Consider the following 27,184-nt stretch of genomic DNA (forward strand, 5'->3'; position numbering starts at 1 on the left):
AAAATGAATATCTCCTAAACCTGTGTGGTTTAGGAGATATTCACTTTGCAGGCAGCCGCTGACGTCAGCGGCACATGCGCTGTGAAGGCCAGCTGAAGGCAGATGCTGCCGGACCTTGCTGGGAAGGAGAATTGACGTAATCGCAGCTCCGGCTGCTCACAGCGCCGGAGCCGCAAACCCGGAAGAAATGCAGAGGGAACATCAGCTCCCTCGGCGTGGACCAGGATCAGATTCCAAGGCCTCGTTCTAAGGTGAGTATTGCATAATGAGCTAGTATGCGCTGCATACTAGCTCATTATGCCTTTGATTTACAGGTTTTAAAAAAATAAATACATTTCAGTGCGGGTATACAACCGCTTTAATGTGTGTCACAACATACCCCACCAGTCACCATAAAATGTGCCATGGCAGATGTTGACTGCCCAAAAACATGATGGAAACCGTAAGAGAGTTTGTGAACACTCAAGTTAGCCTACCCAGAAAACTTCCATTAACACAAAGATGGAGCACAGGTTCACATTCATACAAACATGATCAAGATTTTTTTTATTTTTGGACACATTGGATTGTAATTGGGCATCAGCGCATTATAGTTTTTCTGCACAAAAGCAACAAACTAGTGTTTTCTGGGAACAAAGTGCCATGTTAGAAAACGTTACCCGATCACTCGTTTTCATCAGCATCCAGAGTGACTGTCTGCACATTTCTTTCCCATCCACTGTCCTAAACAGGAGCGCTCGTGCAAATAGGGCACTCCTGATCAGGAGACAATTGAATTGTGCATGCACATCAGACCAATGTCTAATGTCTGTGGTGTACATATCCTCTCAAAAGGACAAGCAGCAGTTCAAGTTTTTCACTTGTTAACTATGTCAGAAAAAAAAAAAAAAGTGTACACCTATGTATTGCCGTATTCCAAAGAAGTTTCCTTGGCTTTTCTTCCCGTTTTCTCCTCTTATCCTTGACAGGCCTGTTCAACTGCCAAACACTGGGCTCTGTCTGAATCTGTCCCTTTGTAGATTAGAAAACCCTTAAATAAAGCATAAACAAAAAAAAAAAAAAAAAAAAAAAAAAAAAAACACAATAGCTGGAGTGGGAGATTTGTCCATCAGCACTGTGTAGCATGGATGGAGGAATCTATATATGTATGGCCAGCTTAAGCCACCATTGTAGATACAGCTCCACTTACATAGGATACCTGTAAATTGTTAAGTATCATCTCATGTTATGATAACTATCATGATCAGCTGATAAGTCTGTATATTTATAGGATTAAACTACCCATGTATAGTCTACCAATGGAATGCCTTAGACATACCACCTATAAAATGTTAAAAGCTTTTCAGCACAAAGTTTACTTTCATGCAATGTCAATGTTTGACAAGGCAGTCAGTGCATAAATATTACACTCTCTAGAGGTTGATCAGTGTACGCACTCAGTGTGCTGCTTAAAGACGTTTATTCAAATTAACGTGCTTGACAACTTTTTAAAAATATAAAAACAAAAAAATAAATAAAACACGCATCAGGCAGTATACCTCCATATTTTCTGAGATGGGAAAGAGGGACACATGAAGGACACACACCCCTGCAGGGAGCAAGCCTGTAGGAGTGCCACCACAGTAAGCAGCTTCCTATAGGGGTGCACAAAAGAAAAAAGGGAGGAGGAGCCAAGAGCACCAGTGGGGGACGCCAGAAGGGGAGGTTCATGGTCACTCTGTACGATACCAATGCACACGTACAGCATGTTTGTTATTTTTTAAAAAGATATATAGCCTTTACAACCTCTTTAAGTATTGCAGGTGTTATAAAGGCAGTCATCTGTTCAAAATGAGGGACAAGTGTTTTGATTCCAACAGAAGGATAGCTTCTCAAAACAAAAAGGGACAGTTGGGAGGTATGAGGCACCAATAATAGCAAAGTCTGAACAATTATTCTTTCTATAGCTCATTTTCATACTCCTATGATTGAGCAAAAGGACATTTATAAGCATGCTTGAAGATTTCTAAAACTCACTGCACAGATAATTGTTGCTACCACATTTTTTTTATCCTATACACTAAAAACTTCACAGCTATCATAAGAAGAAAAATTCTCAATGTGTATGATCAGGATTTCATAAAGATTATTTCTCATGTTTAAGGCTCCTTTCACACGGGCGCCTCCGCTAGGCAGAATCCACTTGCTCAGCGAGGGGATTGCTCCACTGATCCCCGCTGAGCAGGCGGATGACAGGTCTGTGTCCACTCCGCTATGCAGATCGGACACAGTCCAGCTCTCCTCTATGGGACAATCGGATGGAAACAGACCGCCTGTCCATTTCCATCCGATCCACCAGATGGATGGGGACTAGGACCACCGTCCATCTGTTTTTGGTGGACAGGATCGGATAGCGGCAGGTGTCAGCGGACATGTGTTTGCTGACATCCGCTGCTCTATATAAGAGACTGAAGGGTCCGATCAGGTCTGCCTGAAAAACTAACAGGCGGACCAGAAAGCCTGTGTGAAACCAGCCTAAGAGATGTCTAATAGTTAACTTATTAGGCGAGTTTTTAAAAGTATACTGTCATCTAAACTAAGTGAACAGACATAGGCTTTTTGACGAAGGTCCCAAATTTTTATTCTGGCACTTAAAGGAATTTCATATTCCTGATATGTGCCTGCTGTACCATGTACTTGTATGAAAAAGTGTCCTGTTCTCTTTGTATTGCTTCCTTTGTGTGAATTCCCTGGCGATTCTGCCAGTCCCTCTGCTTTCCCATTAAAAACTGACCACACTAAGCAGGAGAACACACCGTGGTCAGTTCTCTAGCTTTGCTGGGAACTCAGCCTGCTCTCCTCCAATGATCAGACTTGTCCTTAAACGCCAACCCGCCACAGCCCTTCGCTGGGAAGATCAGTGTGCTGTTGTTTCTCCTCCCCCAGCTCTAATGCAGCTGTGAACAGTGATCTCTTATAAAAATAAAGGGTTATTATGTATTTTTTTTATATATCTATATACAAATGTTTCGCCTTTCATTTTGGTTTTAAACTGAATTGGTTGTTTAATAAGATGATCGTTTATAAAACACTTTAAAAGTTTATATATAGCCAAAATATTGAAATAATTAAAAAAACAAAAATAAACCAACAATATCATCCCTGCACTACGACCAGTAAATCACACCACACTTTTAGTGTATGAACCATCTTTACCATAAAAAGAGTGCACCAGTGTATGCGTCCTCACCTCCTGCAATGGACCTCACCACTGTAATGGAGGTCTAATGTCACTTTAAGGCATAAGCTCCACAGGTTCCCATTCACAGTATAACTCTCCCTCCAGGGACTCAGGAGAACAAAACTCCTGCTGCTGTCCAGGGTGCCGATAGAGGTTTCCCCTTACTTTCTGTCCTGCTGACAATTTTTCACCAGAGAGGAAGGGAGGGAAAAAACAATACATACAGAAATAAAATTATGTTAGGGGTTCAAGCATTCCCCTGCTTTGAGAGTTCCCCTTACTTCCTGTCTGGTAAAATGTCAGCAGGACAGGAAATGAGGGGAAATCAATCTCAGAGCCCCTGAAAGCAGTAAAATCCTGACAAGGGTTCTAACCCTCCCTACGCTATGCAAAGCTGGAAATACTCTAAATTCTGCACTAAGCTCTGGCCATTAAATTTTAGTTGCAGCTGGTATCCTTTTTTCTAAATCTGCTTGAGCCCACTCCTGTGAAAATGCCCCAAAATACAGTATAGTGTATTCCCCGATTCCACACTCCATTCCTTATAGTGCTCAGATTTAGAGGTTGTATAGCACAGAATCATGGAACAAGCTGCTGCAGCCTCAACCAAAAAGCACTGTGAAATTCCTGAAGAAACTATAAAAATTGTGTAATGGTAAACTAGATAGAATTTTTGGACTTCAGCACCAGCATTTTACTGGTTACCCGCAGTTGCTCTTTAAATTGCATCGTCCATACACAATACACAGGACAGCTAGTCTAGTACTGACTACATGAACTGACTCAAGCTAGTTTCCAACTTAGTACTGAAATTTAACATACATCTGCAAATGGTCAAATATTAGGATGCAATCACAAATCAGAGATTTGTTTTACCCTCCTAATGCTCTATAACTGCTTGCATGCAGTAATTCTCTTTGCATTTAATTAAAAGAGTGATGGGCAGTTGTACAAATTTTCCATTCTGGCCAATTGATAAATATCCCCCACCCTTTTTATCTGTAGCTGGCAAGGACTGGTAAAGATTGTCCAACATGCAACAATATGCAATTGGAATCCAGGGTGCTGGTAGACATTAGATGAGGATCTTCCAATCCTGAATACTCTGTCTACATGCTACTCCCACACAATGCTTGGAGAGTCTTCATAGAAGGAATCGTGATTGGACAGGATTGAAAACTGTGTCTGTTCACTATTGCTTGCCCCTCAATAAACGGACACCAGAGGTGTCTGCAGTGTGTACCCCCCCAATTGTCATGTTTAGGGATCTGGTCACAGACACAGATGCCCTGGGTGGTTGGATTGACGGCATGGCCGATCACTCTTTCTTTATTCATTTGGACAAGTTGTAACAGCACAGTACATTTCACTCAACAGGCACAAATTTCCACACACAGGGATACACAAAATTAACTTAATAAACAAAATATGATCGACATGCTAGAACTCAGATTATGTCAAAACAAAATGAGCACCTACATACAAGTATACACACAAAACTGCAAGGATATCATAAGGATTTCGTTCAAAACCTGTGTGTATTGCAAAAAGTAACGGTAACTGAATTAAAAAAAAACACTGTTAATTGAAAGGTGGTGCTGCTGTTACACTTATAAAGGGTCCCTTGTATTATAAATGCTGACACCAACAAAACACCAGCAAGGATTCCAACCACAGGAAATTCGAACTCACAAGAACCTAAAAGCCCACAGTTTGAAGAGCGAAGTAAACTAGGCGGGAGGATAAACTCCACAGCACAAAGCCTCCTATTCACTGCCCTGCTACGTGTATGTAATGACCTGTTCCAGAACACTTCTAGGAAAAGGAACAGCAGAAAGTCTCAGTCTGCAAAAATCCAACATCCCATAGACATTTCTAGTGCCGTCCTTATCAGCAACATTAACCTGACTTTTCCCCACATGCCTCCTAACTGAAGTCAAAATGACAATACATAATACAGAAAGTATTCAAGGGCAGACAAAGAACAGAAAGACGACGATAAATGCTTTCATTGCTCTGTGACTAAATATACTCAAAGAGCCAGATAAACATTAAATGGAAGAAGATTCAGTAACTATTTTTCTCCTTTTAGATACTCAGAGCTTTACAGAATTGATATAGCCACTGACATCTGTCACTGCTGCAGAGAAGCTTAGAATATATCGTCCCTCTACAATCAGAAAAGGTCTTTCGCAAGATGGTCAGAAACCAGTTAGCCTACCACATTGTTCCTAAGATGTGTGGGCCATAAAACATAGGGAAAATTATTTAAGGTGACACTAAACCCTGGTTTAACATAAAAAAGGTATTCTACATACTATTCTTCTATTGCTCTCAGCCTTCTCCAAGTTTTTTTTTTTTTTTTTTTGCCTTTGTAATCAGACATCCTGTTGTTAGAGGGTGGCTATGTTCATCCTCCATTGTATGTAGGAAGCCACTCTCTCTTGTTTACTCCTGAGATAGACCAGGGACTTTGGATCATGGGATTTGTAGTGTGCATAGCAGGGACGTGAGGTCAGTGGCTGGTGAGGCACTGGCTAGTATCAGAGCCAGATACACACAGGTTACATACACCATGAACATTAGAGCGAGAGCAATAATTCTAGCACTAGACCTTCTCTGTAACTCTAAACATGTAACCTGTAAAAATTTTTAAAGCGTCACCTATGGAGATTTTTATGTACTGAAGTTTGGTGCCATTCCACACATGTGCACAATTTTAAAGTGTGACATGTTAGGTATCTATTTACTGAGCGTAACATCATGATTCACATTATACAAAAAAAATATATACACACATATAGGAGAGAAGTGTCAAAATTGGCCTGGGTGGCAAGTGGTTAATTACCATAAGGAAGTAATATACAAATTATTATATATTGTTATTAAGGTAAATTTACTATATTTTCAAAAACTGTACTCAAGCAGGTGGCTTAAAGGACAAATTACTGCAGTTTGAAGTTATAACTTTAAACCAGCAATTTCACAGTAAATAGATGAATAATAAATTATGTTATAACATATAGCATAATATATGATTTAGCTTGATTAAAAAACAGTACCTTTTCAGCAGCTGCAGATTCTCATTCTCCCTCTTAACTGTGCGAGAAAAAACATGGGATTATCGGTAAACCTTATACCATAAACTAATGTTTTTTCCTTGTAGTTAAGAGAGCTGGGCTGGAAGGGATTTTTTGTCCTTTGGACACATGTCCCCTTCCATGACACGGCAGTGAAAGGAGAGCCTCCATTGCAGCATTTTTATTGGACAGCTTGGACCAATGGTACTTTACCATTGGTCCAAGGCTCCAAGCGATCTATTGAGCTCAGTGTCTGACAAGAAGTGAGAGGCACTACGAGCTCATCCTCTCAGTCTGCTGCAAACAGTGTGCCAGCTTGTATTTAAACTGTCAGATCTGTATATAGCTTCTGACAGGCTGCGCACGGAGCCCCATATCACCAGAACCATAGGTGACAGGAGCCCCATATTTGGATCAGTGGTGGGGTAGGACTACCTATTCTCCAAATGTGGGGTCTCTGTAAACCTAGGTCGCCGAGCTATGACCCTCAATCATTTTTTTTAATGTTATGTTCAAGGCAGACTGCACGTCCCTGGTGCATAGAGCAGTGCTCATAACTGCAACTAAGGTGCACTGATCATTCCAAACAAATAGTGAGGATTCCAAACAAAGGATATTGAGGACAGAAACAAAAACTGTCTGTCTTCCTTCATTTTAGGCAGCAAAGCAACAAAATGTGATTATTTTAAAAAAGGGGGTTGATTCTTTTCTATACCCACTGTATGTGTATGCTATGCAACAACAGCTCTAAATACTTTTTCTCCAAGTCTATTGTAACTTTTATATCGTCCATCACGATCTGTACATCAATATTTTCTAGTCCATCACTTACTGTGAAAGAACAAGGAGATGGATAAGTTGGGACATTTAAAGAAATTGGCATACCACACCATTTTTCATTTACAGGGCTCTTTTTTGTCAGGTCTATTTGTGTGTGGATATAACTCAAGTCATGACAACATTTGGATGCACAAATATTTAAAAATTGTTGCAAAAATGTGGTATTCCAAATTGGATTACTGTACTTATCTTTATATCATACCATTTTCTGCACAAGAGGACCTGTTGTGTTCAAATATGTCACAATTACATTTTGGATGCACAGATGCTCAAATATTACACTAACTAGTGTTGCCTTGAATTACAAATTTGCCTGCTTTACAAACAAACATTCTCACAAACAGACTATGAATACTGCAGCATGTGACGGTTCTGTTGCCATCAAGAGAGTTACCAGTATTTAAAGTCCAGCTTTTTGACATCTACCTGTAATTTACTCATTGATCTGGGCCAGAGAGTTATTACACATACATCTACCTTAAAGCGGGGTTCCACCCAAATTTTGAACAATATCTGTATGTATTCTCTTCCTTGCCTAGATGCTGACATGCCATTTAAAAAAATTTAAAATCGCCGTAATTACCTTTTTCTATTCTTCTTTGCACTTCCTGGTTCTCCTCCCGTGGGAGTAGGCGTGTTTCTAGCCTCTCCCAGACTCCTGGGAGCTAGTCTCAGGCTTCCCAGGATGCCACTGAGCATGTGCTGGAACGAGCGGTGAATGCTGGGAGCACAGCATTCACCACATCCAGGAAATAAATGCTTGTGGGCTTCAAATGCCCACAATGAAGATGGAAACCGCCTGCAGTGAATAATATATGTTATTCTTTCCGACAAAATCTGACACAGGCGGACATATTACACACAATATGTGAGTATGTAATGCTGAGAAGAAAAGTTTGTGAATGAACTAAAAAAAAAAAAAAAAAAAATATATGATAGATAGGCGGACCCCCGCTTTAAGCCTTTGACATAATAGTTGGAGGTGCTTTTCTCCTCAGTTTCAATCGTTTTTCCGGTTTTATTTCCTGAGATGATCTACACAGGGCATATTAAAAATTGTGCAAACTCTCTTTGAGAGGGTATTGTTCAATCTGCTCATTGGACCTTCTGCCGTACACTTGTCACTTGGATAGAAATTGCAAGTAAATCTCCTTGTTGGGGCACAGACCATAATACAATCCACATTCCAGAGGATGTTAGCCCCAATCTACTATAAATGTGTTGTTTTTTTTTTGCCGTCTCTGTTGTAGTTGGGGTGGATGTTCCGATCAGAAAGTAGAGAGATTCTTTGTTGCTTCCTGTTCTGAGTTTGACATCCCCAAATGGAGACAATAACAGCAATAAAAACCTGACAGAAAACTGAAGCTGTCCGCGCTAACCAAGAGGAAACTGTCATTTTTTCTAGAACTGTGTGAAAAATTGGTGTTTATATCAGAGGGCATTAAACACAAGTCCCGGTTCTGCGTCTACCAATGCTCATAAATGTAATCTTAAGAAATAGCCATTTTACTGAACTCTGTGTGGGACAACATCTTATAATTTAAAGTAAACCTGTATTTAACTCATCTGCTAGTTGAACACTTATGCCGCGTACACACGGTCGGACTTTGTTCGGACATTCCGACAACAAAATCCATGGATTTTTTCCGACGGATGTTGGCTCAAACTTGTCTTGCATACACACGGTCACACAAAGTTGTCGGAAAATCCGATCGTTTTAAACGCGGTGACGTAAAACATGTACGTCGGGACTATAAACGGGGCAGTGGCCAATAGCTTTCATCTCTTTATTTATTCTGAGCATGCGTGGCACTTTGTCCGTCGGATTTGTGTACACACGATCGGAATTTCCGAAACGGATTTTGTTGTTGGAAAATTTTATCTCCTGCTCTCCAACTTTGTGTGTCGGAAAATCCGATGGAAAATGTCCGATGGAGCCCACACACGGTCGGAATTTCCGACAACACGCTCCGATCGGACATTTTCCATCGGAAAATCCGACCGTGTGTACGGGGCATATCAGCGGCTGAGAAGTGGAGATGTGGCAGCTTTTTAATATAGAGGCCACTGGAAAGGCAAGTATATTGCTTCTTTTTGGTGTTATGAGTAGAAGTAACCCTGTGGTGTCTTGTACATGTGTAATAGGGAGCCAGTTGTGTGTCATCAGGAAGTGACAAAAAAAAAAGATGGCAGCAAGGAGGAGCAGGAACCCCCAGAAGCATCAGTTACACAGAAGACAACACTGGACTGGATGGACTTTCTGAATAAAGCTGATATTTCCCCTAATGTAAATAAACTATTTTATTTAAAAAAATAAAAAAATGTAATATATATATATATACACACATACACACACACACACACACACACACACACACACACACACACACAAACGTGTATATGAACAATTTAAAAAAACAATTGGTGCTGCAATACTCCAAGCAGCAGGCAACACACTACTATGCATGCACAAACTTTATCCATACAGTCTAATAGAAAGCAGGCATACAAGGAGACACATTCTCAGTAATATGTTCTGTGGAAATATACACCCATGCACAGTACAACATGGCTCACAGGAGCTCTGAAATAGCACGGTGGCTGGATCTGGTCATCACTTGGAATACATTGAATAGGAAGGGCATACACATGGAGGAAGCCATACTTGCTCATTAGATATACATAATAATATGCTTCACACTAAATAATAAATCACATAAAAAAAAAAAAAAAAAAAAAAAAAAAACTTTCAGGTTATAGTAAAAGTGTAACTGAAATGTGTCCCCATGAAAAGAGGTGTATGAATTACATACCTTTCTTAGTAGTAAAGTGATAATCATGCATTCCTAGATGTCACATGATGATACATGTTGCTATAATATAAAAACAACACACAAGATATGAGAACTTTCAATCATTTATCTATGCACATTAAGAAAAGTAAGCGTCTACTCTGCATGTGTCAAACACAAGGCCGAATGTGGCCCTTCAGGCCATTTCATGTGGCCCTCACACCTCTTCTGTGGCCCCGTCTCCAGTTTCTTCTCAGCAGCAGTACAAGGTGGGGGGGGGGGGGGGGTGCACTGTGAGGGAGGGTGGGGTGCTCCGGAAATCTGTTTATAATAATACAATTTTATGCCAGTAGAAAAAGGAGGGTCACACACACTGCTGGTATCATTAACATGAAACTTTATTGGAGACTTCTCAGACAAAACATCATGATAGAACCATGTTCTATCTAACCAATTTCCAATAAAGTTTCTTATGGATGATACCAGCAGTGTGCGACCATCCTTTTCAGACTTAGGATAGGAGTGTGAGTGGCCATCATGCTGGTCTGCACCTGCACTTCAAAGTTTAAGTCTCACGTTATTACTAATCAAATGCAGAGGCAATTATTTAATATGAAAAAGAGTAGATACAATTACCGTATATAGTCTTACGGATACAAACGGCCCTTGAGGGCAACCATAATGTTAATGCGACCCGCAATGAAATTAGGTTTGACACCCCTGGTCTACTCCATATCCTGCAACCGTTCTCATTTTTTCAGGCTGCTTTAATATAGGAAACACACTGGTATTTTTTTCCTAAAAAATGTCAGAATGTATCCAACAGATACATTCCAAGGTGACTTGGGCAATAATAAAGTGGACCAGTGAAAGTATCTACTAATCCTTTAGTAAACTTTGTAACGTTTTTCCACAAAGACACTTTTACACAGCCAGGGAGTTCTTCATCTGCTATATAAAAAGGGTTTATTCATTAGACCTGGGAAAAAAACAGGAGTCCCGCACAAACATTAACATTTTCCATCGATAGACAGTTGTGGCCACTGATCAGTGTATTCTGAGAGCCACAAGTCCACTGTCACAATACAATGTCCTGGAAAGGGGAGATTCCTCAATACACCTCGTTTGCGTGAATGGAGGAAGATAGGAGGAGGATAGAGGGAAAAAAAAAAAAAAAAAAACACACACATTGTATGACCAGCTTAAGCAGAGAGAGGAGATCTTTCGTATACTGCTTCTCCTTCACTGTCCACCCAATAGGCTGGGGGCAGGGAGATGACATAGCTGTACTACCTAACTACAGTAGGGAAAAATCAGATCACCAGCCTGGCTTTGATGTCTGGCAGAGTTGGGTAAATTGCAGGACTGGCTGGACAGAATTTTAAATGTCACAGGTGATCTATACTATACACTATACTATATCCTAATTAGTTGGGTTGAAAAAGTCCATCTAGTTCAATGAAATGTGTATTTGGTACAACATTGTATATCTTGTAAAACTAGAATATATTCAACAGGAAGTTATAAACACATATCTTTTTCCAAAATGTATATTCAATACCTGTGCAGTGCAACAGTGATCTAGAATCACGTGTTCAACAAAGACACAACAAGAGTGAGTTCAGAGTTACTGTAGTGTTAAGCCGGCCATAGACGGTTTGAATCTTGGCAGGAACCGGCCGAGATACAATCCAGGTATGGGCAGGCTGAATGATCGATTTATTAACTTGGATACAACCAGCCTGCTGAATTTTACATGCAATTATTGCTAGCGGCGGTTATAGGCGCTAGCAATAATCACCGTGTTCTCCCGGTGGGGACGGCTTCCTCCACCCTGTGTCCACATGTGAAAAGGGGCCTTATTGTCAAGGTCTTCTGTTTTGTCCCCATCTCCTTTGTTCTGTCCCCATGTAGCTTCCTTAACTGCCCCCATCTCTCTTCTTGCCTTGCTCTGTGTCCATGTCCCCATCTATTGTTCATTTGTTCACCTCTAGAGGGTCCCCATGATGTACATGCAGTAGACTGTATAATAAGCAGCACAGATAGTCAGACATAATAAGACACCCAAGTCTTGCCCTACCTTTCCTTGAGGATCCTCACTTGTGCCATTCCCGCTCCTGTGCCTGCTGGCCCCTCTTCCTAGTCTTACTCTGCTCCTCCCCAGGTTCCCCCTCATTTCACTTGCCACCAGTTCAGCTGGGATTGTCTCTGTGCTTGACTAGAGGTTGGACTCTGTGGAAGGGGTCTGTTCATAGCGGGGGCTGGAGGAAGAGAAGAGAAAGGGGTGTGCAGAAGAGAAAGGCCATCATCTGCCCTGCATCTGAGGGAGGAGGGAGGAGGTAGGAGCAGATGGCAGCATGTAGAGGCAGCGCCCGGGGCTGTGTTGCCTGCCACCATGCCCCATGTCTGCTGTGCTAAGATAGGTAAAAGTGTGAGCAGGGCCGGCACCAGCATTAGCACTTCTTGAGGGACCCCCGGCTTTAGTGCCCTCCCTCTCCTGGTGCCCTAAGGCAGTCGCTTGGCTGCCTTATGTTGGTGCTGGCCCTGGTTGCAGGAAAGAAAATCGCTCTAATCCATATAAAATTAAACTGATCACCATGAGTTCAGGAGCAGACTACCTAGACCAGTGTTTCTCAACCTTTTTCAGTCAAGGAACCCTTTAAAATTCTTCACAATCTTGAGGCACCCTATTCTAAAATGTAAAAAAAAAAAAATTAATAGTTTTATATAAACGCAGGAAACAAGTACAGTCTAATATTCCAGTGCTACTCTCCCTCACTCAGCTAATGTGACCCCAGTGCTGACAAATAGGGGCACAGGAGACGCAATTAAGGATGCTGTGCACTTGTGCAGGTGCCAAATGATGCTGGTTGGTAGGATACTGATGGCTTGAAGGTTGTAATGGTGCTTCATCCACCCGCTAGCTTGTATAAAATTTTTAGGCAATTTTGAGACATTTTGACAAGGTACTCCTGAAGAAACTTAAAGGCTGACCTAGACCATAAAACCATATACTATTTGCTACATAGCATGCCAGCTACATCTACTCACTAAGAAGCTAAGCATTATACTGTATGTACAATACAGGTGAAGATGCAGCTGATGTGTTAATAAAGCGGACAGCAAGCCCCTATATGAGCACACATTCCTATAACCAGTATAAAAGTATTAGGGCTTCTCAGAAAAGAACACTCCAAAAACAATCCCGAGAACCAGATGACGGATTTAGGATTACGTTTCATAGCATGGTAAGAGCAAGTTAGAACAATTTGTGTTCCCTTGGGATGGATAGGTAGTTGGACACACCAAACACATTCATTCTTGGACAGAAAGAGAATTAAAAATAGATCTGGGCGTCACGCCCTCTCCAGGTAATTAGCACACACATCGTGGCGTACAAAGCCACAAGGAATACATTAAGGTCTCCTGAAACGTGTGATGGAGAACTGAATACTGTACACGTGGCCAGGAACTGAGTATAGACCCTCTTAATTCATCCACTAATTCTATCATTAGACTTAATATATGTAAGGAGACCAATGCAAGACTGGGGCCTGTTTTACAACAAAAGCTGTTTACAAGCACAACCGCATACTGCACCAGCTAAAATTTGACGAGTGTTGGGTAGGTGTGGACATGTATACAAGGTCAGTCCAGAAAAAAATCCAGGCTTTGTAATGAGAACAGTTTGCGTGGCATCGATATAACCTGGCAACCATAGAAAGTGGACTGGAATGCACATGTGTGAACAATGCCGACTTCACTGTACTAGCCAGTAGGGGCACTAAATGCCATTGAGTGAGCATGTGTACTTTGTGGTTATTGCATGTAAAATGACTGAGCCAGCAGAGCAATGAATATGCATCAAATTTTTGTTAAGCTTTAACATTCCTCCACGGAAACTATTTGGATGATTCAGAAGGCTTTTGGGGACGATGCAATGGGTGCAATGCAAATAGAAGTGTGGCACAAATGCTTCAAGCTGGGTTCACACTGCAGCATGCTCTGGCTCACAGCAGCAGTCCGGTGCGTCTCCATTCACCGTTTCAGGTCCGATTTCAGCCTGATGTTTTGGCTGAATTCTGACCTGAAACAGACCAAAAGAAGCACAGGACGCCTGTGCAATTCGCACTGGAGCCACTGTGGAGATGTATGAACCAGCTCCATAGAGAGCCGGTCACAATCTCCTGCTATTCTAATTGGATGCAGAGAAAACCACATCCAATTCACAATAGTGTGAACCCAGCCTTAAAATTGGTTGAGATCTGTTGTAAGTGATGCATGTTCTGGAATGCCTGCAATAAGCAGAACACCTGAGAATGCTCAATGTGTATGGGCTGCAATCAATAAAGACCAGCAACTGACGAAAACTAGGAGCTGATCTGGGGATTCCAAAAACGACTGTCTCCGAGATTTTGACACAGGATCTTGTGCAAGAGAGGATGATGAATGAACTGTGTGAGGTCCCAAAGTGCCTACTTTGTATGAGACTGAGGCCTCATTGTCCTACGTACAATGTTTCTTGCACCTTGTATCGTCTTCAAATAAATGTCTCTACTTTTCTAATAACATGGCTGGATACTTTCTTGACAGACCTTGGATACTGGTTTATATTCTTTTAAAAGGAACCAGTAAGAAGAATCACTGGAGCTGCTATGGTGAATTTATTTTTTTTTTAGAGACAAAGCCAGTTCTGGGGCAGAGGGTTACTTTTGTCCTTGCTTCACTTATTTCTTATCCAAAAAAGCATGCAGCCACTGAAGCATCAGGGGCACTTGATATGCAAATAGACTTCTGGTTGCCAAGTCACGAATTAAGGACAACATCCAACACCTACAAAACAATCCAACAATGCAGCACTCATATTTCTATCCATGCAGTGCAAAACAACAGGCTTGCTTTGAGGTGTATCTAAACCCAAAAACATTTTTAATATTGCAGCCTTTTAGTCCTTGGATGAGATGTCTGCATTAGTTTTCTTTTTTCAGGCTCTTTTCCCTTTATTTTCACCTTGTAATGCTGTGACTGACATTTCATGTTCCTGTAGCTACAGAGGGAGCCATAGTTATCACACAGGCTATACTGTAAACCTGTCTGCCTGATCATCTCTATTACACAAGGGTGAGGGGACCAGTAGTTCACAGAAGATACCATTTTTTTTATTGCATTTCAGGCAGTGACAAGGACATGGCATTTTGGAAATACCAGGAATGTTCTGCTCTCTGCTCATTGCCTGATAAATGAAAACGAATGCAGCCAGATAGGAAGAGTCATCAACCATGTGTAAGCTCCAACAGCGACTTAGAATTGGCACGTGGCTTTCTGTCCTTGCTACCAGTGGCTGACCAGAGCAGAAGGGGAGCAAACAGATGGGGAGTATATGCTGCTGGGGAGGGGGCAACAAAACAAACCTGGTTAATATTTACCCTGCAAAAAAGTAAATAAAAACACTTAGTACATCTCTGAAATACAGGTATGGGGTGGAGGTTGATTTTTACAATGAGCCACTACTAATCATACTTCTGACCAGACTGTTTATTGACTCAACAGTTGCCGATTGCCAAATAGTCATTTTGTAATTAAGTAATTTTTCTCCTTCACTGATGTGTGCTGATGAGGTGGCACTGATAGGCTGAACTGGTGGGCATTGATGAGGTGGCACTTATGGGCACCGATGAGCAAGGCCATCTTAATAGCATCATGGGCCCCTGGGTAAAGTAATGCACTGGGGCCCCTACAAGCCTTCCCCAATTTACGCACCTACTCTCAAGAATCAAAGTATAAATAGTTGCTAGACACCAATATAGTGATTAGTGCTAAAAACTGTTACTGTACTAATGATACCCAGGGGGTTAACTGTGTGTCTAGGGCATGGGTATGCAATTAGCGGACCTCCAGCTGTTGCAGAACTACAAGTCCCATGAGGCATGGCAAGACTGACAGCCACAAGCATGACACCGAGAGGCAGAGGCATGATGGGACTTGTAGTTTTGCAACAGCTGGAGGTCCGCTATTTGCATATCCCTGGTCTAGGGAGTGCTTGCTACCTGTGTGCCTAGTGTGTGCTTGGTTACTGTGGGGGGGGGGGGGGAGTGCTTTTACTAGAGGAAGGCATTGATCCTATGTTCCTGTTTTGCGAGAACTCAGGATCAATACCTTCCCTACTGACAGAACGTCAGTCTGTCTTGTTTACATAGGCAGAACAGCAGTCTGCCTGTGTCCCGAGCGATCGCAGGTGCCGGTGGACATCAAGTCCACTGGACCTACTGATTGGCTTCCTCTGTGTCCAATCACAGTGGGAGTTGATTGAGAGCGGCTAGTGTGCTGCACTTCCAGGATCATGTACTAGGTATGTGATGCTGCGCAGGAGAGCTGCTCCGCCACAATATTATATATATATATATATATATATATATATATATATATAACGCACACATATACATACACACACAGTATACGGTTGGCAAGTGGTTAAAAAAGAAAAGCACAGCATGTTGTAATGCAGCAGCTTGAGTGAATTGTTGACAAGACAGTAGCTGGGGGGTGTACACATGCTGGAGCCACAATGCTTTGATTCGTTACTGCAGCAAGAATTATAATCACCAGTTGTATTTGGCGGGCACTACTGCTTACCAAATGCAACCATGTGCAGCAGTTTTTTTACAGTAAGATGCTAAAGCTGCTTTCACACTGAGGCATTGGGGGCATCGGCGGTAAAGCGCCGCTATTTTTAACGCCACTTTACCGTCGTTATAGCAGCGCTATTCAGCCGCTAACGGGTCGCTTTTAACCCCCGCTAGTGACAGAAAAAGGGTTAAAACTGCCGCAAAGCACCACTGCAGCGGCGGTGCTGCCCATTGATTTCAACACCGCTCCTACAGCGCTGCAAAGATGCAGCTAGCAGGACTTTTTTTACCGTCCTGCAAGCGCACCGCTCCAGTGTGAAAGCACTCAGGCTTTCACACTGGAGTGATAGGAGAGGCTCTTTACAGGCGCTATGCAGGCGCTATTTTTAGCGCTATAGCGCCTGTAAAGCGCCTCAATGTGAAAGCAGCCTAAGTGCCGGTTCACACTTTTGCGCTGTGAATTCTCAACAAATTCTGTGCAGATTCCACACCACCTCCAAATCACACCCGTTCATGCGAACCGCTGCAGGTGTGTATGATAAGGTAACGACACCCTGAAATCGGTTTGCAAAGCGCAGTGTGATTTGCAGAATTGATTCAGGGGCGACCAAAAAAAAAGAAAAAAAGAAAAAAGGGTCCTAGACCACTTTGGTGCAGATTTGGTGTGATTTGAGCCATACAGAATGAATGGCTCAATTCGCACTGCTGAAGAATCGCATGTGATTTGAACAGGAATGCAGTGCGATTCCTGTTCACAGTCGCATGCAGTTCCCACACCGCACAGTCTGAACCAGGTCAGAGGAGCAGAGAAGGACATTTGTTATGTTAAGGGGGGTGTCTGGACAGCGGACTTACCGATTTTCCAGCCTCTAGTCTCCTCCAATTGCAGTTTTCATGCTGCAGTTGCACACACACACACACCTGTCTAGCACCATGCTGTGTGTGTCCACATCAGGGGGGTGGGGTTGCTAGCCTAGCTGGACTCAGCGATTGGTTAGATTACAGGGGTCTTCAACACCCTGAGGTCCTGTGCTGTTCACTCTGAGATAGATAGATTAGATAGATTAGATAGATTAGATAGATTAGATAGATTAGATAGATAGCAGGGTCGGCACAGGCAGCTACAAGGCAGCACACTTCACTGGGAATTTCCAACTGCTGCCATGGAGCTGGCTGCCACCTGCCGACATTTAGATCTCTCAGTGAAGGAGAGACACTTGTCCTGACAGCCAGCCCGTCCCCGCAGGCAGAAGCAGCCGCCCGACCCCCGAACCAGGCAGCCCCAGCGCACTGCTGATCGTTGTCACACACTTTACAGTGCAGAGACTAAAGTCCTTCCACACCTCAGCTCTGCCGCAGGCATCCGATCCTGGAAAGTTGTGACAGAAGATGAACTGGCCCTGATGGGGCCCCAGGAGCAACTGGGGCCCCCGGGCAGTGCCCATGAGTGCCCGCTCAGTAAGACGGCCCTGCCAATGAGGCAGTACTTATGGGCACTAATTAGGTCACACTGATGAGGAGGCACTAATATGCCGCACTTATGAGCACTGATATGTGGCACTGATAAGCAGCACGGATAGGCACTGATGGGCAGCACGGACTGGCATCACTAATGGGCACTCATCACTGGCACTGATTTGTGGCGTTGGTGTCGCTATTGTAATCAGTGCCCTGATTACAAGTGTAGATGTCTCCTGTGAGGAGATACTGTCAGTGTGAGGTGAGGAGCGCCGATTACCAGCATTTCCGAGTTTACATGTGACCGGCTGTGATCGAACACAGCCGATCAAATGGTTAAAGAGCCGCGGACGCGGCTCTTTACAGAGATCGGGGTTGCGCCGTGTCCTAGCAACACGGCTTGGCCACGATTGCCGCGCTGCACGCCCCCGTGGGCACGCAGTTGCAGCCGCTCTGGGACGCCATATGACGTCGTCCCAGAAAGAGCCGCACGGCCCCGCCGTCATTTAACGGTGGGCGGCAACTTGTTAAAGTAGAACTATAGGCAAAATTTTTTCTTCATCTTAGGTTGGAGTAAGGGAGGGTTACAACCCCTGTAAGGTTTATTTTTGCCCTCTGTCCCAGTGCTGAGATTTACTTTCACTTTCTGCCCCATAGCCAAAACAGGAAGTAAGGGGAAATCCCTGCAACCTAAGGGAATCCCAGGTTACCAGAACAAGCATCCCCATTGGAAGATTTACCCTCTATCACTTTTCTGGGGACAACCCAAAATATGTGATTTTCTTTTACTTTCAATGATAATGGTAAATAGGACAAAGAGAGAGGGCGAGTCTCCCTAATGACGGTGATAAAAACTGGGACAAGTGTCCTTACCCGAGTCCATTCTCAATCCAGCACTGTCCTGTCTGAGGCAGCTCTTCTCCCCTCTTCCTAGTCTCAAAGGTTTTGCTGACCGCATTGGGAGCCATTGGCTCTTGCTGCGATCAGTCAAATCTTGTGAGGAGGGAGCAGGGCCGAGTCGAGCTTTGTGTGTCTATAGCAGCACACAGCCTGGCTCGGAAGCACACTTAAACCTCGTACACACAGATTTTCGGACAAATGTTCATCTGTTTTTTGTTGCATGCTAGTCTGATGTCAAAAGTGAAGAGGTTACTCACCATATGAAAAATTCTCGTACGACAGAATTCAACTTCAGAAGCGATGTAAGGTGTTGAATTGTTTTGTAAGTGTTCTTTGGTTTCTGAGCATGCATAGTCGGGCAAAAACCATTCTGATTAAACGAAGATCAAATGTTGTGTTCACGTACGAGTAAAATTTTATATAGTCTGCAGCTTTTGTCGTATGGAAAAAAAAATAAATAAAAAATCAGAATCGGCTGTCGAAAGCACCATACTAACGATCCAAAAATCGGCAGATCGTTCGGACGAAATGTTACTTCTGATTTTCGTATCGTGTGTACGGGCCTTAACACAAGTTCCCCCATAGCAAACGGCTTGCTATCGGGAACTCGGAGTAGCAGAGAGCGCCAGCAGGAGACACCAGAAGAGAAGGAAGTTAGTTTTTAATTTTAGGGAAAAAAAAAAAAAAAGATAAATTAATAGGGTGTAGAATCACTTAACCACTTCACCTGTACGTTGGTACTTTGACGTTGTTATGGCAGCAGCTAGCGGCCATAACCCCGATATTTTCAGGAACGGGGCGAGTTTCTCTTTAGGATAAAAGTGGTCTCTGCGGCAGATTCGCCGCAAGATCACTTTTAATTGGTGGCGGGAGAGGGCCCCTCTCGCCTCCCTCCGGTCGTCTCCACCACTTGCCGGAGCCGTTGGTAGCGGCAGAGACGTTCGACCGCTCCCCTCACTGCCTGGATGCTGAGTGAGGGGAAGATGGCCCCCACTCGGCTCCAAAGCATTGGAGGGCGGAAGCAACTTCAAAATGTCACTTCCGCCCCAATTTTTTATTTTTTTAATTGCATTTTAGTGTAAATATGAGATCTGAGCCAAAATTTTTTTTTTTTTAAAAAGGAGTGTCAAAATAAAAAGTAAAATAAAGAAGAAAAAAAAAATACGCAAGTAGCGTCCACATATGAAAACAAATTTCAAACCACATATGTGAGGTATCGCCGCGATCGTTAGAGCGAGAGCAATAATTCTAGCCCTAGAACTCCTCAGTAACTTAAAACTGGTAACCTGTAGAAATTTTTAAACATCGCCTATGGAGATTTTTAAGGGTAAACATTTGTCGCCATTCCACGAGCAGGCGCAATTTTGAAGCGTGACATGTTGGGTATCAATTTACTCGACGTAACATTATCTTTAACAATATTGACTGACTTTACTGTTGTCTTTTTTTTAATTCAAAAAAGTGTATTTTTCCAAAAAAAAGTGCGATTGTAAGACCGCTGCGCAAATACGGTGTGACAGAAAGTATTGCAACCACCGCCATTTTATTCTCTACGGTGTTAGAAAAAATATATATAATGTTTGGAGGTTCTAAGTAATTCTCTAGCAAAAAAAAGATTTTAACTTGTAAACACTGAGTCTAAAAAATAGGCTAGGTCCTTAAAGTGGAGTTCCACCCACTTTTACAACTCTTCTGCATCCCTCACTAAACTGTGCACTGTAAACAAATTGGATATTTAAAAAAAAAAATTCTCAGCACCTACTGTATATCTGCTGTATTCATTTTTCACTTCCTCCTCCCTGGCCGCGGCCCATCGCATCATTTCCTGTTTGCAATGCTTTCTGGGAAGGGGCAGCAACTTCCTCTGAAACTGCCGTTGCTATGGAAAACTGACCTGAAACCTATTACACTGCTTGTGCTGCACTGAGCATGTGCGAGATCTGCAAGGATGAGATCCAGGAAGAAATACAGTCTGGCTTCAGATGCCCACAATTAAGATGGCCACGGCCTGCTGTAAGTTTATAAAATAAACTACTGGTATAAACTAACAAAACAGACCTTAGTTTACAGACTAACTTTACTAGAATACATTAAGCTTGTGTATTATAGGGGTATTTTTATTTAAAAAGTATCATTTCGGCCGGAACACCACTTTAAGTGGGTAAACCACTTAAGCTCCGGAAAATCTCACCTCTTCGTGACCAGGCCATTTCTTGCTATTTGGCACTGCACTACTTTAACTGGATTTTGGCCAAAATGTATTCTGCCACATGTCTTGGATTAAAAAAAAAAAAAAGTTATAGCACCTACAAACGAATGGTAAATATACTATATTTTAATTTTTTTAATACTACTAAATGGCAGCGATCAACGACTTATAATGGGACTGCAATAGTGCGGTGGGCAATCCGACACTGCCACTGGGGAAGGGGGGGGGCTGACTAAGGCCGGCCATACAAGGAGCAAATTTCTTTCCTGCAACCGCGGCTCACAGGAAATAAATTTGCTCGATTCCCCCATCAACACAGACAGTGATGTGGGATTTGGGAATTTCTCCTGCCAGGCCATTGTCTTCTCCTGGCAGAGGGGTGGGGGAAGCCCTCCCCGCTGGGAGAAGACAGTGATTATTGCTAGTGGCTATAGCAGCCGCTAGTAATAATCGCAGGAGAAACCCAGCATGCTTATTGTACCCAAGTTGATCAATCAACTATGTACATTCAGCTTGCCCATACATGGTTCAAATCTCGGCCGGTTCAGCAAGATTCGAACCGTGTATGGCCTGCTTCAGTGCCATGGACATCACCAGTGACATTAATACTATATATGGTCACTGTATTAATAACACTGGCTGGGAAGGGGTTAACATCTAAGGTGATCAAAGGGTTAAATGTGTGCCTAGCTATGCATGTGTGTAAAGAGTGCTGCTTCCTCTGTATCATAACAGAGCTTTGGACTGTGAATAGACACAGCTAATCAGCAGGTCCCAGACATAAATCATTGGTCGAGACTTGCCGACAGGCTCCTGCTGTGTACACCCACAGTGGGTGTCTGATGTGGGGGCACCCGGGCGAACATCCTAAACCCGAAAGTAGGCAGGGACATACCGGTATGTAGCTTTGCCTACAGTGGCCACTCGTGGTTAACCACTTGCTTACTGGGCACCTAAACCCCCTCCTGCCCAGACCAATTTTCAGCTTTTAGCGCTGTCACTCTTTAAACGACAATTGCGCGGTCATACAACACTGTACAGAAATGAAATTTTTATCATTTTTTTCCCTACAAATAGAGCTTTATTTTGGTGGTATTTGATCGCCTCTGGGTTTTTTTTGTTAAAAAAAATTAAAGACCGAAATTTAAAAACACAAAAAAAAACAAAACAAAACCGTTTTATATTTTGTTAATAAATTTTGCAAACAGGTAAATTTTCTCCTTTATTGATGTATGTCGATGGGCGGCACTGATAGGTGGCAGTTATGGGCACTGATAGGTGACACTGATAGGTGGCACTGATTGGCACCACTGGTGGGCATTGATAGGTAGCACACATTGCTGGCACTTATGCAGATTCGTGGCACTATGTGGGCACTATAAAAGCAGGTGGCACTGGAAGGTGGTATTGTGGGGCACAGATGAGGGCGCTTCCTCTTCGGGTCCGATGTCCATTGCACTGAAGCCGGTGACCGATCTTCTGTTTACATCACGTGATCAGCTGTCATTGGGTGACAGTTGATCACGTGGTAAGGGGCCAAAGTGGGGACCTACTCAATATTAGGTGAGTGGTCATAAAGTTATGGCTGATTGGTATATATTCGAGTACAAGTGTGAATAGCTATTCACTTCTATGGCCAGCTGTACAAGTCACCTACTGCTGGGGAAAATGCTGGGATTTTACAGGATTGCATTTTTTAGCTTCAAACCATCCATGTGCATGAGATATAAAGGATGAGACGTGAAGGGAAATCTTCCCAATGAGACACAGATGACAAAACAGAAGAGAAAACTCATGTGGTTCTAACAATTTCCTATTTTATACAAAACCAAAAACGTTGTGGTTGTACATACAGTGCTATAGTGGAGACAATATGAGGAGCATGCAGGGACTCCTGGTGCCAATATCCATTTTGAAATGAAGAACATGTTTAGCTCCGGGGTATCCGGGATGAAACAATAAAATATATGCAGGAAAATGTAATCTAGAACTGTTCCTGACATAAAAGAAAGGTGTCTTGGCAGAAATCCATATTCCTGCATCCACACAATCAAACAATGTGAATGCTGGGATCACCTGCACTATTGTATTGTGACAGTGGGGGTCTCTAATGACTGATGTCTATTGAACAGACGTGTACACACAGATCAATCGTCCGCTTCTCCAGGACCAGATATTTCAATATGTGTAATACCTGGCTTTACTCTATCTGATATGAAAAAAAAAAAAAAGGTTTTGCCTTGAGTTCTATGTCAAGGACAACCTTTCCGACATTTGTAATTGGTTGTATGTATCAGTGTATAATAAAAGTTAATCATTTACATGGATATTTATGGCAAATAAAAGCTGTAATATTTCTCATAATATACTACAGTACATAATTAAAGAGAACAAATAATGACTTTAGAGCTAAACTCCAGATAAAAAATAAAACACATACATCAGGCCCCTTTCACACAGGCGCCTCCATTGGACAGAATCCATTTGCTGAGTGGTGAATCGCTCCATTGATCACCACTGAACAGGCGGATGACAGGTCCGTGTCCAATCACTGTGCAGAGCCGAGATGGACCCAGTCCTGCTCTCCTCTACGGGGAAATCAGGTGAAAGCCGACCACCTATCCTTCTTCATCTGATCGTATCCGTTCTGCCAGACAGATGGAAAATAAGACCACCATCCAGCTGGATTTTGAGGACCGGATCAGATAGCGGCGGGTGTCAGCGGACATGTCACGGCTGACATCCACCACTCCATAGGGGTGAATGGAGGGTCCGATCAGTTTACACAGTGTTTTTCAATATACAGGGAGACAGGATAGTTACAATACAATAAAACACAAGAGCTTACAATCTAATTAGGTACATGCATATGATGGTGAAAACTGAGGACCCCCCCCAGGAGGGTCCAGGCTGATGTAGGACCCCCAAAGACACAGCTGACCTCCTGATGACGTCACACACAATATAGGACTTTGTGAGGAGGTGAAGCTGGACTGGCTGGGTATACTGTTATATGGCTCCACCCAGGTAAGAAGGGGTTAAAATAAATAGCACGCCCCCATTTAGCTAAGACTAGGTGTTTCCACATCTCCCCATAGAGGCAAAGCTCCTACAGAGCTTGTGGAACTACAAGTCCCAGCAGTCCTCGGAGGGAAACAGCTGCGCTCAGTACACAATGAGGTCGGCCCAGAGGTCAGTGACCTGACATGACACAGGAAGGTAAGTCCTGAGTACATACCTCAGGTGTGGGGTCCGGAGAGAAGAGCTCACCTGGGGACTACACTGCCGGGAACGTCCTAAGCGCCTCACCTGGGTGGAGAGGGAAGTGAGTCAGAGGGGGCGGGGCGGACAGTCAGAGGGGGCGGGGCGGACAGGTAAAACGACACCGGAGATTGGTCTGTGTACATTTCATCGTCTCCTGTGTGCTCCACAATAATGACAACACAACAACCCATCGCTCCGTCATTGTATCCTAATGTTTACCATCAGATGTGTTTTCTTCACTCCCAGTCCTGGTGGGGGTTCCTCAGCAGTCCTCCCTCTGCTCACAGATGATGGATCATACAGGGACGTGTACCCTGTGATATTTTACTGATCACTAATCTACTCATTAGTACAGCTATTTATATAATAGTACATACGGTATTATCAGTCCCTAAAAGCCAGCCTACATGGATCAAAATGTGTCAGGTTCATCAGGGACCGACCAGCTTTCTATCACTGTATGGGCAGGCTGGTTGTACAGAAATCAATCTACTGATCGACTTCATTACCGATTAACTTCTGTGCAATCAACCTGATGGGTTTTTGGCGCTCAATCCATGGCACAGGCTATAGCCGGCAGTACTGATCAGTGTAGCGATATATACTAGCCCATTATGCTTTTACTTTGCAGGGGAAAAAAGAGGAAGTAAAACCCATCAGGCTTTACTTCCTCTTTAATGGCTTTCATTCATGACAGCTTTCTTACTATTGTGATCTGTGATAATCACATGGTACAGGGTGCCAGGTGCCATGTGATAGCTGTGGTTCAATCAGAATAGTAAGCAAGCAGTCATGAATGGAAGCCATTCATGACTGTTTTGTTTACATTTAATCATGCGATTGCTATGATTGGTCATAATGATCACATGATACCCCAGCTACACAACAGTCACTGTATTGCAGCGGGGCACACTAGTGCACATGTGTGCTGTGATGTACTGGAATGTCGCAGTGTCTGCAGCTTCCACCCACTCACAGTAAATGTACTGTGGGCAGGCGGCAAGTGGTTAAAAAAAAAATGGCACAATGGATGTTGCTTCCAGTGTGATGTGTCCCCTGTGCTGCTGTGTCCTGGTTTAACAGAAATCTTCATCCTTCAATAACCCACCCCCATGTAGCGAAGGTTAATAGAGCAGAGGTGGTCTCTCATCAAGAGTGCTGTGCCTACCCATTATACCAACCTCCTCCATTCATGGAATAGTATGGCTTCTGTGAATAGAGCAGCTGGGGGAAAAGGGTGTGCATAGTCAGGTACTTTTTTTTTAAGCAGTATTAATATATCCCCATATAAAAAATGTAGCATTGCAGTTTACCAATCATTGGATGTGGTGGGTGCATTCATGTGTGCCTCCACTCTGGATGAAGGAGCACAGGAGGCACAGCAGGCACGAGTATTGTCAGTTTGAGGGGAGTATTAGATGTACTAGCAGTTTTAAATCCACTAACAAATTGAATCTGAATTCCAGCTAATCTTGTTGGTTTTTGAAGGGGACATTCTGGGATTTTTTGCAGCCTGAGGAAGATGGCATTAGGCATACAGGTTTAATTTCAGTGCTGCCTGGGATGACCAGAAGCTCCAAGGGCAAGAAACCTACATTTCTGGGGTACCATCCACACCGGTGTTTTGCCACACTGCAAATTCCAGGTGCAAGAATCTACCGATTCCTGCTGCTGGGTCTGACAGCTGTGTGCGGCGGCTGCCACTATATGTGCCTGTTAGCATAGCCAGCAATCACCTGTGGCGATCGCAACTAAACACACACAAAGGTCCATGCACTCATACATCTGAGTTTGAAAAGTGTGCTGGGGCATGCCCCCCAAACACAGACAGTGTGCGTTCGGAGCTGCACGCCTGTCAAACTCGGATGTATGGGTGTATCCGTATAGCCACTGCACTCCACTAACTAACATAGGCTTCCTGCATAGAGCTCCAGACACCTAATCAAAACCCTCATTCATGCTGTATGGGCCTCAGCAACACCCATGAGAATGAGGCCCAATGGGGCTTCCTTTGACCTCCAGGCTCCTAAAGAGCCGAGTGGGCTGCTATGGTTATTATGCTTACTGATACTGACATAACCACAAATACAGTATGTCCACAGAAACATAATCAGCACCAGCAGAGGACACAATCCCGCACTAACCCCCTAAACATGCCTGAGTACACAGATCCGAACCTCCACCCCCTCTATGCAGTCCTGTGTGCACTGCCTTGTTACTTTCTATCTCACATGACTTGCTTTGCCAAGAATGTTGATGGAATGTCCCGATAATTCTGCAATGTAAATGAGAGGTTGGGTAAAGATGTCAAAGTATAGATAAACACCATCATCAGTAGCTAAAATCATTCGAAATATAAATATTTTACCTTTCTCTTCCTCTTCATCCATGGTGAGAGAAGACTGCTACATTAAAGAGGAAGTAAAGTTCTATCATTAAATTTTACCTCTAGGTAAGCCTATAATAAGAATACCTATAGGCAGGCAGTGTAAATATTTCCTAAATGTGCATCGTTTAGGAGATATTTACTGTACATGCAGCCAGTGACATCACTGGCGCATGCACTCTGAAGGAACGGTCACCCGGGCTGTCCTTCAGAGCCCTGTGCCGTGACTGGCTGCTTCCACACACATGAGCGGAAGTGACGTCATCGCGGCTCCAGCCAGTCACAAAACCAGGAGTCCGTGAACCCGAAAGCAAGATGGTAGCGGCCTTCAGCCACGACATCGCATTGCTGGAATGCTTCGCTTTCAGGTAAGATTCACTAGCACATTATGCCATTACCTTGCAGGTAA

At 43.3% G+C, this 27,184-nt stretch overlaps 1 protein-coding gene across 4 annotated transcripts in view; it reads right to left on the reverse strand.

Annotated features, from left to right (window-relative positions):
- LOC141108165 (ligand of Numb protein X 2-like) overlaps window positions 1-24,468 on the reverse strand; it is a 106,741-nt gene extending 82,273 nt beyond the window's left edge. The window contains exons 1-2 of one of the 4 annotated variants that reach the window (XM_073599477.1): window positions 24,364-24,468; window positions 9,954-10,013 (exon numbers count right to left, since the gene is read on the reverse strand). The gene's annotated coding sequence lies outside the window, so the exon portion shown is untranslated. The remainder of the gene's footprint in view (window positions 1-9,953; window positions 10,014-24,363) is intronic. The other 3 variants (XM_073599478.1, XM_073599480.1, XM_073599483.1) reach the window with 3 other exon arrangements.
- Window positions 24,469-27,184: the final 2,716 nt, after the last annotated feature.

This window comes from Aquarana catesbeiana, linkage group LG09 (assembly GCF_042186555.1).
Source record: "Aquarana catesbeiana isolate 2022-GZ linkage group LG09, ASM4218655v1, whole genome shotgun sequence".
Classification (NCBI taxonomy): Eukaryota; Metazoa; Chordata; class Amphibia; order Anura; family Ranidae; genus Aquarana; species Aquarana catesbeiana.